The sequence below is a fragment of the Lissotriton vulgaris genome, chromosome 6, assembly GCF_964263255.1.
Source record: "Lissotriton vulgaris chromosome 6, aLisVul1.2, whole genome shotgun sequence".
Lineage (NCBI taxonomy): Eukaryota > Metazoa > Chordata > Amphibia > Caudata > Salamandridae > Lissotriton > Lissotriton vulgaris.
Genome location: NC_141694.1, coordinates 1,868,955,135 through 1,868,969,660, shown reverse-complemented (window position 1 = coordinate 1,868,969,660; position 14,526 = coordinate 1,868,955,135). Strand labels below are relative to the sequence as shown.

The window sequence follows — 14,526 nt, the reverse complement described above, 5'->3', positions numbered from 1 at the left end:
TAGGCTACAAGCCTAAAATCTTTAGTGTTATAATATTAACCATAGTGACTACATACTATTGGTACATTTGTTTTTACTTTTCTTTCACTCACAATGATATTTTGTAAATGGTTTTTTACCTGGCTGATCACCTATTACCTATGGATACCTTGAATTCTGGTTCTAAAAGCCAGATACTCTTCCTCATATAACCATTGCCTATTTTTTCGGTTTCAGGCATATACTTTATTCTTCCCTTAACTCTACTGGATCCTAAAACGAATGGATGATTATTAGATCTGCCAACTATATAATTATAGTAAGTGCACATTTCCATTTTCTAATGAATGTTAAACGTTCCTTAACCCCCAGATAGGTAGGCTCTTTAGGTGACGGTCTTGTCATAAAACGTATCCCATAAAGTCACATAGACTGGACATATGACTTAGATATCGATTACACTGTCGCCCAAATAGTCCATAAGCCTGTTAGATATCAACAGCTGTCTCTTGCCACATACAGGTTCTTTTATATGACCACTTTTTCTAAAACATTGATATATTTACTTATAGAAACCTATTACTTATACACCTGCCAGGACGGATGGGACGTGTAACATAAGAATACACTGCGCAAAGGTATTTAAAATAAATTATGACTTTGGAGCTCTTTTGTAAATACTACAATGTGTATCACAGTCAAAATTCAGTTGGTACGGTCCTTTCAAGACTCTTATTCGCGTAAAGGGACCTAAAAACCACTTATGATTAGAGAGTTGTTATGTAAATATCACAATGTGTACTCCAGTCAGAATTCAGTAGGTATTGTCCTTTCATGACTCTTGTTTGTGAAAAGATATTCAAAATTATCTATGACCATAGAGCCGTTATATAAACACTATGTTGTGTATTTCAGTTAAAATTCAGTAGGTACTGTCCTTTCGTGACTCTCTCTTACATGGTTAGGTGAATAATACTCTGTATATAACACATTAGTTTACATTTAGTTTAACAAAATGTTTTGTAACAGCGCATGTTCTCCCTGTAATTCAAAGGCACCTTTTCAAGTCTTTTTTCGTATGCTGTACATATTTAAATGGTCTGGTGTTTTGTAAAATGCTCCTTGAGTCTAAAACTGTATGATTTATCTATCTGTGCACGCACTCCTGTATCTATACACACATTGAAATATATTTTTGTATCTTTTTAAATGTAGCCCTGAAGAAGTCCGGTTTCGGACGAAACGCGTTGGCTATTTTTATCTGCGAGTTTTTGAACAAATAAAGAAAGAATAAAACGAAGACAACTGACTTGAAAAATTTCTTGGGAGGACAGTTGGATTTTATCTTTGTTACAATACGAATGTTTATTGAGCACTAATATTGTGTTTATCACATAGTTTTTTGGTGTGCGAGGTCAATTTGTGAAATTTGATGTACAGAACAAATTTTTATTTGTTCTATGTTGGGATCTAGGGGGTTGTATCCCAGACCGTTTGCACCCTTACTTTAACAAATATTAGGAACTTGACCCTTGGTGCGGCCCATAAAGCCTCAATCCCCCTCTTTGCTGCGATAAAATAATTTAGGCTAGCCTGCACTTCATTGTCATCCTTAAAAATCTATTACCTATACTGCTCATTGAAACACAAATATGTTTGAGGACAACAGAGAGGAATTACTAGGTGATCTCTTTAATAAGGAGAAAACCACTGCTCGACCTCCGGCACCCCCAGTTCAACGTGATAGTCTCAAAAACAAGTTTATCCGATTAGAAAAGCTACGTAAACAAGAGCTTGCCAAATGGTGGGATGGTGCGACGCTTAAAAAATATCTAGAAAATAAACGCATCCCCCGAGGACTCCGTATTCTCATTTTTCCAAACTATGAGGATTTAGAATTAGATCTTCTGGGTGAATGGGAGGAAGGCTTACATGCCGCATCTTTTAAAATGATGGACATATTGATACGTAATGCTGACAGGAGAGGCAAAAAAATAAGGGAAGACATATTGGCTCTAGAAAAAGAAATCAGTGAAATGAACTTACCTGATTTGACCCAAAAAAACTATGAGATACTAAGAAAGGAATTGACTAATTACCAACTATATATCAAGGGTAAGAAACAACAAAAAATAGAGCGAGATCGTGGGGACTATGAAAGGGGACGCATATTCACCTTTGCGCGAAAATTCGATGATGTAGCCCCTAGAAATACCGGGGCCCCTAGTGCTGCAACACGCACTATAAGTATATCATCTAGCAGCACGTCTATCTCCTCTATCTCATCAATTGAAACTGACCCAGGGGAGGGAACTAGCACGACTACCTCTAATCCAATTCCAGAGTCCGATTTTTTAAAAGAGATACAGAGATACCGCCTGGGGAACAACAAAAAAAGAGTTCAAAACGAAGAACCAGGCGGGGTGGCCAGAAACACAAGATCCACAACAAAGGCAAAAATGGGAAACAACCAATAGGCTATTGTACTCAGATTGTGAACCATAAAATGGACAGGACAATGACTACTGATGATGGCAATGATGTGAATGTGATTAATTTGTCGTCTAAAACTTTTTCTGATTCTGAATTGTCTATTCTACAAAAAGGTTTGAATTTTTGTATAACTGAAAAACAAATGTTGGACAAAGTACATGTTGACCTCTTTTGTTTCACACGCAAGTTGAAATTAAAAAAACACTTTGCTGAGCAACCTGATATACGTGTTCCTGTTCAATCTGTAAAAAATGTTTCAGAATTTACAATTGCAGAAGTTGATACTTCCCACATCATTGCCACATTAGATGACCAGGATATGGTGGGAGATTTGATTATGCATGCTCGAAATCTTGACATCCATGAGGACACCACCATAGATAGCGGCTTAAAAAATCGCTCAAAATTCACACCATCTAGCTCTAAAACTGCCATCGATGAGTTTTCCATTAGAGTGACACAGGACCTTTATAAATTAGAAGACGTACATCATTCTAATAACAAATGTAAACACCCTTATAACATCAGTAAATCTGAAAAAAAGTTTTTACAAACCATACGTGATGATTCGTCCTTGGTAGTCCGTGAGGCTGACAAGGGCGGCAATATTGTTATAATGGATTTTGTGGATTACTCAAATGAAATCAAGAGACAATTGCATGATGTTGCCTGCTATACCCCATTACGCAAAAATCCTATTAAAGATATTGAAAGTAAGATCAATTCGGGATTAGTAGAATGGAAAGAATCAGGATTACTATCCGAACAAGAGTACAGATATCTGAGGGCGGACAACTCACGGTTCCCGTGCATCTATGCCCTTCCCAAGGTACATAAGGGTGGAGTATTTCCTCCGGGAAGACCCATTATATCGGGCAACGGAGGTCCCACGGAACATCTAGCTGAATACGTTGATTCCTTTCTTCAACCCTTTGTACAAAACCTACCGTCATATCACGTTTGTAACCATGGACGTGGAAAGTTTGTACACCTGCATAGAACTGGAGAATGGTATGAGATCTTTGAAGCACTTTCTTTTCAAACGTAATGCTTGTCACCTAGAACATACCCAGATGCTTCTAAACATGGCTAAACTAATTTTGACCCCTAATGTCTTCTTGCATGAAGACGATTGGTACCTACAGACATGGGGGACTGCCATGGGCTCCAGGTTTGCTCCATCTTATGCAAACCTTTTTATGGGGCTGTTCGAGATGGAGCATGCCTGGGGTCATGGTGCTGGTCAATGGATGGATGACATAATCTTTTATGTACGCTACATTGACGACATTTTCCTTATTTGGAAGGGTAGTGTTGATGGTTTGAATGATTACTTTCGCTTCCTCAACAGTAATGACCGTAACATCAAGCTCACGATGAGCTCCTCCCAAAGTGAAATAGTGTTTCTTGACTTGCATCTCTATATAAAAGATGGCAGCATCCAAAGCAAAATGTATAAAAAGCCCACTTCTTGTAACAGCATACTTCATGCTGAGAGCTGTCACCCCAGAAACACCATAGTGGCTATTCCTTATGGTGAGATGGTACGGGCCCGTCGCAACTGTAGTGAAGATACCAACTTTGAAAACACGGTACAAAGAATGAAGAAAGATTTCTTGGCGAGGGGTTATGCTGAGAAAGATGTTGATAGGGCGGAGAATAAAATCAAAAAAAGGAAACGTCATGAAACCCTACTCAAACAAACGAAAAAAAACATCAGTGCACCCCATGAACAATGTGCCTTCATAACTGAATACGGTATGTATAGTAATCATATATATAACATCTTGAGACGACACTGGCACCTTTTAAAATCCGATATACTACCAGAAGGCGTCATCCCCGACAAGCCCAAGGTCATTTACAAAAAGGGCAGAACTATCAAAAACATTCTTTGCCCGAGTTATGTAGATCCCCCAAAGACTAGTGGCTCTGCATGGCTTACAGAAAAGCCGGCTGGCTTTTTTGTATGTGGTAATTGCTCAGTATGTGAACACGGCATAAACAAACTGGTTGACTACAGCTATAACAGCTCCAGGACACATAAGGTTACCTCTTTCATCAATTGTAACACTACTTTTGTAGTTTATGTAATTATTTGCTACTGTAAAATGATCTATGTTGGTAGTAGCACCAGAAGTCTTAAAACACGGATTCAGGAGCACATTAGAAGCATCAAAAACAATGATCTCCGAAGCCCTGTGGCCCAACATATCATTGACAACCACCCAGATGAAAAAGAAATTAAATTCCATGCAATTGATAGGGTAGTTTCAGGTAAACGTGGTGGTGATAGGATCACTTGCCTCAGACAACTTGAGGCCCGTTGGATATGCAGACTTAGAGCTGTAGATCAGGGTTTAAATGTAAATAATGAATTTCATCATTTTTTGTGACTCAGCTCAATTCCTTCCGACTCTCCGCATTTTCTGTGTCAGATTACTGCTGCTGCAGTAATTCTTTTATCATTCTCCTTTTAACACACTAAGAATTCAATCTGTACATCATTGCATGGTATCTTTACACTAGATTCACTGCACCTGTTCTTGCTCTTTATTGTGTATTAAGCACAGTTAGAACTCTATGCAATGAATGGGGCCTTCTTTGCATTGCACTTGTGCAACTAATAAGAGTAACTTATCTGAGAAACCGATGTAAGCAATTTTGTTAAGCCATGTTTTATCTAAACATTTGGTCTGTATATTGTCCTGATTGTCAACTGGGACATTGGTTGAGCTGTGCAACTGTTCTGATCAGATTTGCATATATATCTGACTATAGATGCTATGGCTAGCCCAGTATATCTTGCAGTACCTTAGCTGCAGTACTCTCTCTGTAGCACCTGTCTCCGACTACCCCTCAGCCGATAGCAAATTACACTTGCCTGGACTTTGATTACAAATATATGTGCGCTATTGAGCTGGCGTTCACTTATTTATGCTGCCATAAAATTATGATAAAGTGGCGAAACAAAGACTACTAAAACGGGGTATACCTGTCTCTGACTACCCCTCAGCCGATAGCAAATTACACTTGCCTGGACTTTGATTATAAATATATGTGCGCTATTGAGCAGGCATTCACTTATTTATGCTGCCATAAAATTATGATAAAGTGGCTAACAAAGACTACTAAAATGGGATAAACTTGGGCTGCTTTTGATAAATAAGTGAAAAATATTTCACTTTACTGGATTCATTTTTTATCATGTCACATCACGTTTGTATAAGTTCGTAATTCCAATCACGATACATTTAACTTTTGTTTTTTGGCTAGATTTTGCTTCGTATATCTAATTCTAACCATTACAAGATGTCTGCTCGCATTTTATGTCTTTTCAGACTGCGATATATTCGTTTTTTCGATCGATAATATTCGACTAACAAGCTCTATTTTAAGCTTGTTAGTTCGTCTTTTAAATCACAACAATCATTAGACAGAATTTCAACTACTAAACTATCTTGTCTCTTTGATTTAAGCATACAATAACACCTCTTTAGCCACTTTTCGTCACTTTTTCCGTCTTCTTTGTGACTAGTCTAAGATGGCGGCCATGTTAGCATTTGATCCCCATGTCTTCAGAGACTGTGCGCCTTTTGCGTTTACTAATCAGTAGTCTTAATTGATTAATCACACACATTTGGGGACTATATATATCCTCTCCAAGGTGTCTTCATTATGGACCGGGAGACCAGACGACCGCACACGTACGCGACGACGACGCCGAACTTATGGTAAGCCCCAGGTGTTAACGCTGTATGGGTTCTTAAATATTTGGTAGGATATAGTCTTCACAACTCTTTGACAGCCTGTATCTTATTTGGTCCTAAACCCTTCACAATATTCATTGTGATTGTAATTCTGGTACATGACCATGCAAGATAACCATGCTAAGATCGCGGGCACGCTTGAGTGTCGTTTTCTCCAATTGATACGAGAGTTACAATACAACAGGCTGTGGCTCCTTGTTCTTATTGTCGCCTTGTACTGTCGGCTTATCTTTCTGTACGCTTTTAGCATCATGAGATTAGCTTTGCTGGGTGTTAGTTTTTTAACTAACACGTGTCTCTTTGACTCTGTAAATAATAAATGTCAATTTTCGAACTTTAGAGACATCAGTGCTATCATGTTACTTGTTTAAGTAGTTGGACTTCCTTACTTAGGCTACAAGCCTAAAATCTTTAGTGTTATAATATTAACCATAGTGACTACATACTATTGGTACATTTGTTTTTACTTTTCTTTCACTCACAATGATATTTTGTAAATGGTTTTTTACCTGGCTGATCACCTATTACCTATGGATACCTTGAATTCTGGTTCTAAAAGCCAGATACTCTTCCTCATATAACCATTGCCTATTTTTTCGGTTTCAGGCATATACTTTATTCTTCCCTTAACTCTACTGGATCCTAAAACGAATGGATGATTATTAGATCTGCCAACTATATAATTATAGTAAGTGCACATTTCCATTTTCTAATGAATGTTAAACGTTCCTTAACCCCCAGATAGGTAGGCTCTTTAGGTGACGGTCTTGTCATAAAACTTATCCCATAAAGTCACATAGACTGGACATACGACTTAGATATCGATTACACTGTCGCCCAAATAGTCCATAAGCCTGTTAGATATCAACAGCTGTCTCTTGCCACATACAGGTTCTTTTATATGACCACTTTTTCTAAAACATTGATATATTTACTTATAGAAACCTATTACTTATACACCTGCCAGGACGGATGGGACGTGTAACATAAGAATACACTGCGCAAAGGTATTTAAAATAAATTATGACTTTGGAGCTCTTTTGTAAATACTACAATGTGTATCACAGTCAAAATTCAGTAGGTACGGTCCTTTCAAGACTCTTATTCGCGTAAAGGGACCTAAAAACCACTTATGATTAGAGAGTTGTTATGTAAATATCACAATGTGTACTCCAGTCAGAATTCAGTAGGTATTGTCCTTTCATGACTCTTGTTTGTGAAAAGATATTCAAAATTATCTATGACCATAGAGCCGTTATATAAACATTATGTTGTGTATTTCAGTTAAAATTCAGTAGGTACTGTCCTTTCGTGACTCTCTCTTACATGGTTAGGTGAATAATACTCTGTATATAACACATTAGTTTACATTTAGTTTAACAAAATGTTTTGTAACAGCGCATGTTCTCCCTGTAATTCAAAGGCACCTTTTCAAGTCTTTTTTCGTATGCTGTACATATTTAAATGGTCTGGTGTTTTGTAAAATGCTCCTTGAGTCTAAAACTGTATGATTTATCTATCTGTGCACGCACTCCTGTATCTATACACACATTGAAATATATTTTTGTATCTTTTTAAATGTAGCCCTGAAGAAGTCCGGTTTCGGACGAAACGCGTTGGCTATTTTTATCTGCGAGTTTTTGAACAAATAAAGAAAGAATAAAACGAAGAAAACTGACTTGAAAAATTTCTTGGGAGGACAGTTGGATTTTATCTTTGTTACAATACGAATGTTTATTGAGCACTAATATTGTGTTTATCACATAGTTTTTTGGTGTGCGAGGTCAATTTGTGAAATTTGTGTGAGTAAGTGTGTTTATGGGCCCAGGTGAGAATATGGCATTGGAGTACCTGTTGCTGGTTCAGCGCTGGATTGTTGCAAGGATTTCTGCTCATAAACAGAACTGTGCACAGAGACCTAGGACATTAGTGAATTGTGGTGTACCAGAAACTCACCTCAGTACCTACAAAACCCCAACCAGCTAACATCAGTGTCAAATAAGCTCTTCGTCCTATAGCAAATTAACCAATGATTAGACAACCTAGAACATGCGACTTAGGACCATCTAAGGAATGGTGGGAAATGAGAACATTCTTTTGTTATACTCTCATACCAGTCCACAACATGAGTAAACAAGCATTGGCATAGCCAATAGGTCTCGTCTTTGGGACCTTATAAGTATTTAGTTATATAGCACAATATCCTTGATGCAACAACATTAACTGATAGCTAAACAGTTATAAGGTCCTAAAGGCGAGACCTATTGGCTATGCCAATGCTTGTTAAATTTTGAAGCGCTATTATCATTTTTATGTGATTTGTTTTATAAATTGCATAGCAATCGTTTTTTTGGCCGGTCTCGTGCACAGTCTCTCAGAGCCATGTCGCCTCTTGCTGGGCTGCTCTGTTCATCTGTTGGCTAGCCCTGCCGCCGGTAGAAACGCCCCTGTCTTCCAGTCTTTTTGCACTTTTTCCCAATATTGGGAAGAGGATGTGGTGTAAAGGCCAGAGCTGCTGCCAATGAAGCTGGGAATTTTTTTTTTTTTTACAAAAAACAAATGGTCCCTACATGTGGACAGGATAGCAAACAAAAAACAGTAATCATACACCTAATAAGTAGTATGTTTCTTTGTCCAGTCGGACAAGAATTTTATTTTGAATGATCAAGTTCATAAAGTGAGTTGTAAGACCAAGATAACAAGTGGGCACAGCCGTGACCCACAACATTCAGGACAAAACAACAAAGAAATGGCCAAAAAGCAAAGCGAAAATATGACTGTATACTATTGTTCAGTGCTACAGACTCAATCTCTTAAACATAACCATACCATTGCATCAAACAATATAGCATTATCATATTGCATATGGGGTTTTTTGTCGACGACGTTTCGATTATGACATCATCATCAGGACGAGAAATATCAGGATTATTGTTTTGTTCAACAATTATTAACACAATGCCTATTATCACATTACTTTACATGAAGGAAATGGGAGGCAAGGGGAAGGAAAAACAGGAAATGTATATAAGTATCGGCATGTTAGGAACAATTTTAAAACATGGGTGACTTGAGATTTGCGGCGAGTGAAGAAACATGCATGTAGCTAAGTTGAGTCGGTAATCGCTGAGTGAAAGGGATGGTGATTTGTGTCGGATCCGGGTCTCTATTAAGATCAATGGGAAGTGAAAGTGGAAATGACTAGTCACGATAAAAACGTCGTTCCGGTGATAAAAAAGAACAATGACATGGCTGGGTCGTGAATGGCGTGAAGAGTTACTGTGGCTAGGTACATGGATGTGACAATAATCGCGGGCGGTGGCAGGAGAAGGAACCGAGTGACCTACATGTCGGTTTCCTCGTTGGTTTCCTGGGGAATCGCGTTCAGTGTTCGCTTCAGTCCAACATCCTTTGATCCTGGGCAAATTAGCCTGCAAATGAATGTGTACGTCTGTTATTCAGCTGGGATTCATGTAAAGCGCTCCAATACCTTCGGGTGGAGTTTGCGCTACATGAAACTGCAAAGCAAAATTCATCTCCCCCTCTGCACTCACATCTTTTCTACCCTCATCCCATTTGACGCTTCCTCCAGCTGCAAGTTTCGCCAATTCCACTGCTTTCTTTGTTATTTTGCAGTTTTAGATAGTATGAATTGGACCCAGCGGCTTTCGGGAGCTTTGTATGAGCACCCGTTACATTAAACAAGGTCAGATTTACAGGGAGCTTAAATGATTTGCCTAGAATCACAGGTTATTGAGCCGAGGCCGGGACTCCAACTAGGTTTCCCAGCTGTGACCTTATTGCCACATTCTCTCATCATCTTCATCACTGGCTCTTCACACTCTCCATGGACATGTCGCACTCATCGCCTCAAGCAGTCTTTTCAGAGAGGCCAAAGAATGCATGAGCACAGAGACTCTGAAATGCCTTGTAGCCGGCTTGTAATGTTTATTATTTTTATTTTATTTTTTTACACTTGTATGGCGTGCAAAGGGTTTCCCGGCGCCGACGACATGTTTCTGAGCAGGTAGAATGAGATGAGCTTGGTAAGTAGAGTTATTTCTGGAAGAGCCAGGTCTTTATGTTCCTCCTAAACCTGGCATAGTTTTCTTCTTTGCGAATGTGAGGGGGAAGTGTATTCCACAGAGTAGGCCCTAGGACAGAGAAGGATCTACCCCCCAATTTCACCAGTCTGAACCTGGGAACCACAAAGTTTGCCACGGTTTGGGAGCGCAACTTCATTCCCGGGATGTAGGGAGTAGCTAGAGATTGCAGGTATTTTGGTGCCGTTACGGATTTAATCCTGAACATGTAGCTCAGGGCTTTGAACCTGGTGCGGTTTTCCACCCTGAGCCAATGCAGATCATTCAGGTGCTTCAACACACTGGCCGTTTTTGGCATTTTGCTTAAGAGTCTTGCAGCTGAATTTCGAACAAGTTGTAACCGTTTAATGACTGCCTGATTTGAGCCCAGATAAAGAATATTGCCGTAGTCACGACGAGAAGTGCATTGACTACGGTCTTTTGGGTATCAGGGGGCAGCATCCATAGGATTTTTTTCATCCACTTCATAATGGTGAAACAGAGGCCTACCAATTTGTTGGCCTGTTGTTTCATGGATAGGGCGTTGTCAATGGTAACCCCCAAGTTTCTTACATGGGTTGCAGGAGTGGGGAGGTTACCTAACTCAGAGGGCCAGTGGGAGGAGTTCCATAGATCTTTATTTTTCCCTAGAAGGAGGATCTCAGTTTTATCACCGTTTAACTTCAGCTGGTTGATGGACATCCAGCTGAAGATACTTTGGAGCCCCTGTCTGAGAAGGGATGGAGCTGAAGGGTTGGGCTCTGACAGTGAAAAGATGATCTGAGAGTCATCAGCATAGGTCATGAGGGTGAGTCCTGACCTATCTGCTAAATCAGCCAGGGGTCTGAGATAGAGGTTAAAAAACAGTGGGCTCAGGATGGAGCACTGTGGTACTCCATGTGGGGCACTGAACGTATCAGAACAGGCGAGGGAGGATGTGATCTGGAACGTCCTGTGTGTCAAAAAGGACTCGATCCATTGTAGTGCGGCACCCCGGATACCGTTTCTCCCGAGTGTGGCCAGGAGTTTCTTGTGTGAGATGGTGTCAAAAGCCGCACTCAAATCTAACAGAATGAGTGCAACTGTTTGACCCTCATCTGGGAGTTTCCTGATGGTTTCGGTTACTCCCAGCATGGCGGTTTCTGTGGAGAAACCCGCTCTGAAACCGGACTGTGACGGGTGAAGGAGGGCATTTTCCTCAGTGAAAAGAGTGAGGGCAGAGTGAATGTGTCTTTCCAGAAGTTTAGAGAAAACTGGGAGTAGAGATATGGGTCGGTAATTTGCTAATATTTCAGGGTTGGCTGTGGGTTTTTTTAGAAGTGGATTGACCATGGTGTGTTTCCAGAGTGAAGGGACTGTGGAAAGTTGAAGGGAAGAGTTTAAAGTCTCAGCAATAATGGTCAGGGATGGGGCATCAAGCTGTTTCAAGACACTAACAGGTAATGGATCACGAGGGCAACCTGATGTAATGGTCTTGAGGGAGGACCTAAGTGATTCCAGGGTTATATGAGGCCAGTGTTCTAAGATGTTTATTTCGGCCGACCTAGAGGGGATGACCTCTTGTAAACCATTAGCGGAAGGGTTTGAATTTATATCGAGAATGATTTTGTCAATTTTTTCAGTGAAGAAAGAGGCAAGATCTTGGCATTGTTTTTTGTTTAGAGGGCGGGTCGTTGCGGTCGTTTGCGCACCTGCAAGTTCTTCACCCGTGTTAAAGAGTTTTCTTACCTTATTGGGTGCTGTGTCGATGGTGTTCGCTACATAAAGGGCTCGGGCTTTAATGCATGCCGAGTGGTATTCATTTCTGGCTTTATGATATATATATTTTTTTTTCGAGTGCATAGTCTTTTCGCCACTGTCTTTCGAGGGCTTTGCACTTTGATTTTTCGATTTTTAAGAGCTCGTTAAACCAGAGGGCTGGGGGGCGGTGGACATTCCTTTTTGTCCGAGATGGAGGAAGACAGCCGTCTGCGGCATTTTCCAGCCATGAATGTGTTGCATTGGCAATACTTTCCATATCACAAGCTGGGGCAGGGGGTTGAGTGGCCACAATTTGGTTTGGGTTTTCGGGATCAAGCAGCTTCCAATTTCTCACAGAGGAAGCAGGCCAGGCCGTATATTCTTGAGAGGGTGCTGGTAGTGTTAGGCAAAAGTGAGTGTTCTGACCAGCAGATGGGAATGGTGTTTAGCCATCTCAATTCGGGAATGTTAGATAAGATGGGGTCTAGCAGGTGTCCTGCCTTATGTGTAGGCCCGGAATTTAGTAGTCTTACGTTGAGTGCTGCTAGGTCATCCAGTAGGTTGGTGCATGCCATATTAGTGGGATCGTCAAGATGCAGATTTAAGTCTTCAATTAGAGTTATGTTTTTGGAGGCAAGTTGAAAAGGAGTGATGTGAGAACATTGCTCTAAGAGGAGGAGGGTGGAGTGGGGAGGGCTGGGGGGGGTGCAGGGAGACTGCTGAGTTCAAAGCTCCATTTATTTCACAAACCCCTGAACTCACCCGTACGCCTAGAGGGTACGCCATTCACGCTGTGCGCTACACACAACTCAAACGTTGTATGGAAAATAAAGATACACAATAAATATGGGAAAGACGATTATTGGGGAGTGGGGGGCTAATGTACCCTCTGCTAAGATGAATAGTGACACAATTATTGGGACACAGAAGTGCGCAGGGAGATTTCAGTCTCAAGGAATCTGTGGGTTCGCCTAACTGTGTGGACTGGATTGCAGCACCTTGAAACAGAAGCGCCTCGAGCCCCCCAGACTCCGAGGGAACTGTACGTGGACACAGGGCATGTGACGTCGATTTATTTTGCTTTGCGGTTTCTTATACGTATTATTCAGAAAAGTATCAGAATGTGAGTTCTAGCTTGTGGAGAAGTCCTTCCCATTTTTGCAACAACACCCCTTCCCCGCAAACCCGATTTTGAAAGCTTGAAGCATCGCGGGCTCTTCACAATGTGAGACATGAGGCACTCTTGTAAAAGAGCAGGCGCTAGGGAAAACAAGCACGGCAGGTCTGCCGGCAGCAGGAGGAGGTGCGCGCGCCTCGCACGGCAGACATTGGCCGCGCCGTGCGGCAATGAAAGTGGCAGGCTGGCAGCAGGGGGAGGGGGCATGGGCGATTTCTTTTCGGGAGCGTGCAACCATATGGTGCTGCGCGCTCCCGAAAGGAAATCACCAAGATGTGCACATGTTGCATTGCAAGCAATGCAACGCGTGCACTTCTTTGCTGCAAAAGCTCTGCCCATGGCATTAGGTCCCCTCGTATGCAACGCATGTGCGGTGCGTAGGACGAGACCTAAAAAGAGACACAGTATGGTTAAAATATTTATTTTAATAACGTGATCTCATGTGCAGTATTTTAGTCAACATAATCAGACATATGATTAAGGATAATATGGTCAGCATGGTTACAATTCCATAAAATACAAAAAGAGGAATCATATTACAATGATAGTACAAACAGGTTATATAGCGCTTAGTTTTAACACCCACCCGATATCGGAACTATGTATTATAAACTAAAGAAGGTCTCTTGGGCTTGTTTTGGGGACCCCATTACCTTTCTGCTCAGTAAGTGTAAATTACATCTGGACCAGCAAGGCTCTCTGCATCCCTGGAATCTTCCAAGTGTGTGAAATGATGGCAAGTGTGCTATGATAAAGGTGCCAGAATCTTACTTGGCTCGCAGCAGCCAAAATGTTGTGTCTAGAATGTGTTACATGGACATGCCAATAAACAGGCTCATATGTTATTATAACCTTGACTGCTCAGCACTCCCTGTGCAGACTAGGGGCACGATGTATGTCTAGAGATGTCGAAAAACAAACCTTTTCTAATGTGTAGACCTTCGTGGAGGCTAACTGACAAAAACAGCTATGCAGTGTTGTGTGTAAAAGCAGCAAAAGGTAAAATTGCGTTTCAACTTCTAATAAGCCATGCTAATATAACATGCACGCAAAAGTAGGCCCTAAACCATACTACAGGATCACTACTGTACCTGTGGTCAAGGGGGGGCTACACTTGTTGATACAGCGCACCGGGCAGCACTTCTGGTTCCCCGGGCAGTTGCTGTCAGTTGTGCATCCGTTAGGTGCAACCCAGATGATGTTGCAGGGGGAATCCTTTTCAGGGCACACACCAGGCTTCTCTGTAAGTAAAACACATTTACAACAGCTCAAATGAGTCGATGAC

General features: G+C 41.0%; 1 long non-coding RNA gene across 2 annotated transcripts in view; it reads right to left on the bottom strand.

Annotated features, from left to right (window-relative positions):
- The window catches only part of LOC147709699 (uncharacterized), a 93,304-nt gene that overhangs the window by 38,498 nt on the left and 40,280 nt on the right, over positions 1 to 14,526 (bottom strand). For both annotated transcript variants that reach the window (XR_015296568.1, XR_015296567.1), the window contains exon 2: positions 14,333 to 14,482. This is a non-coding gene — a long non-coding RNA (uncharacterized LOC147709699). The remainder of the gene's footprint in view (positions 1 to 14,332; positions 14,483 to 14,526) is intronic.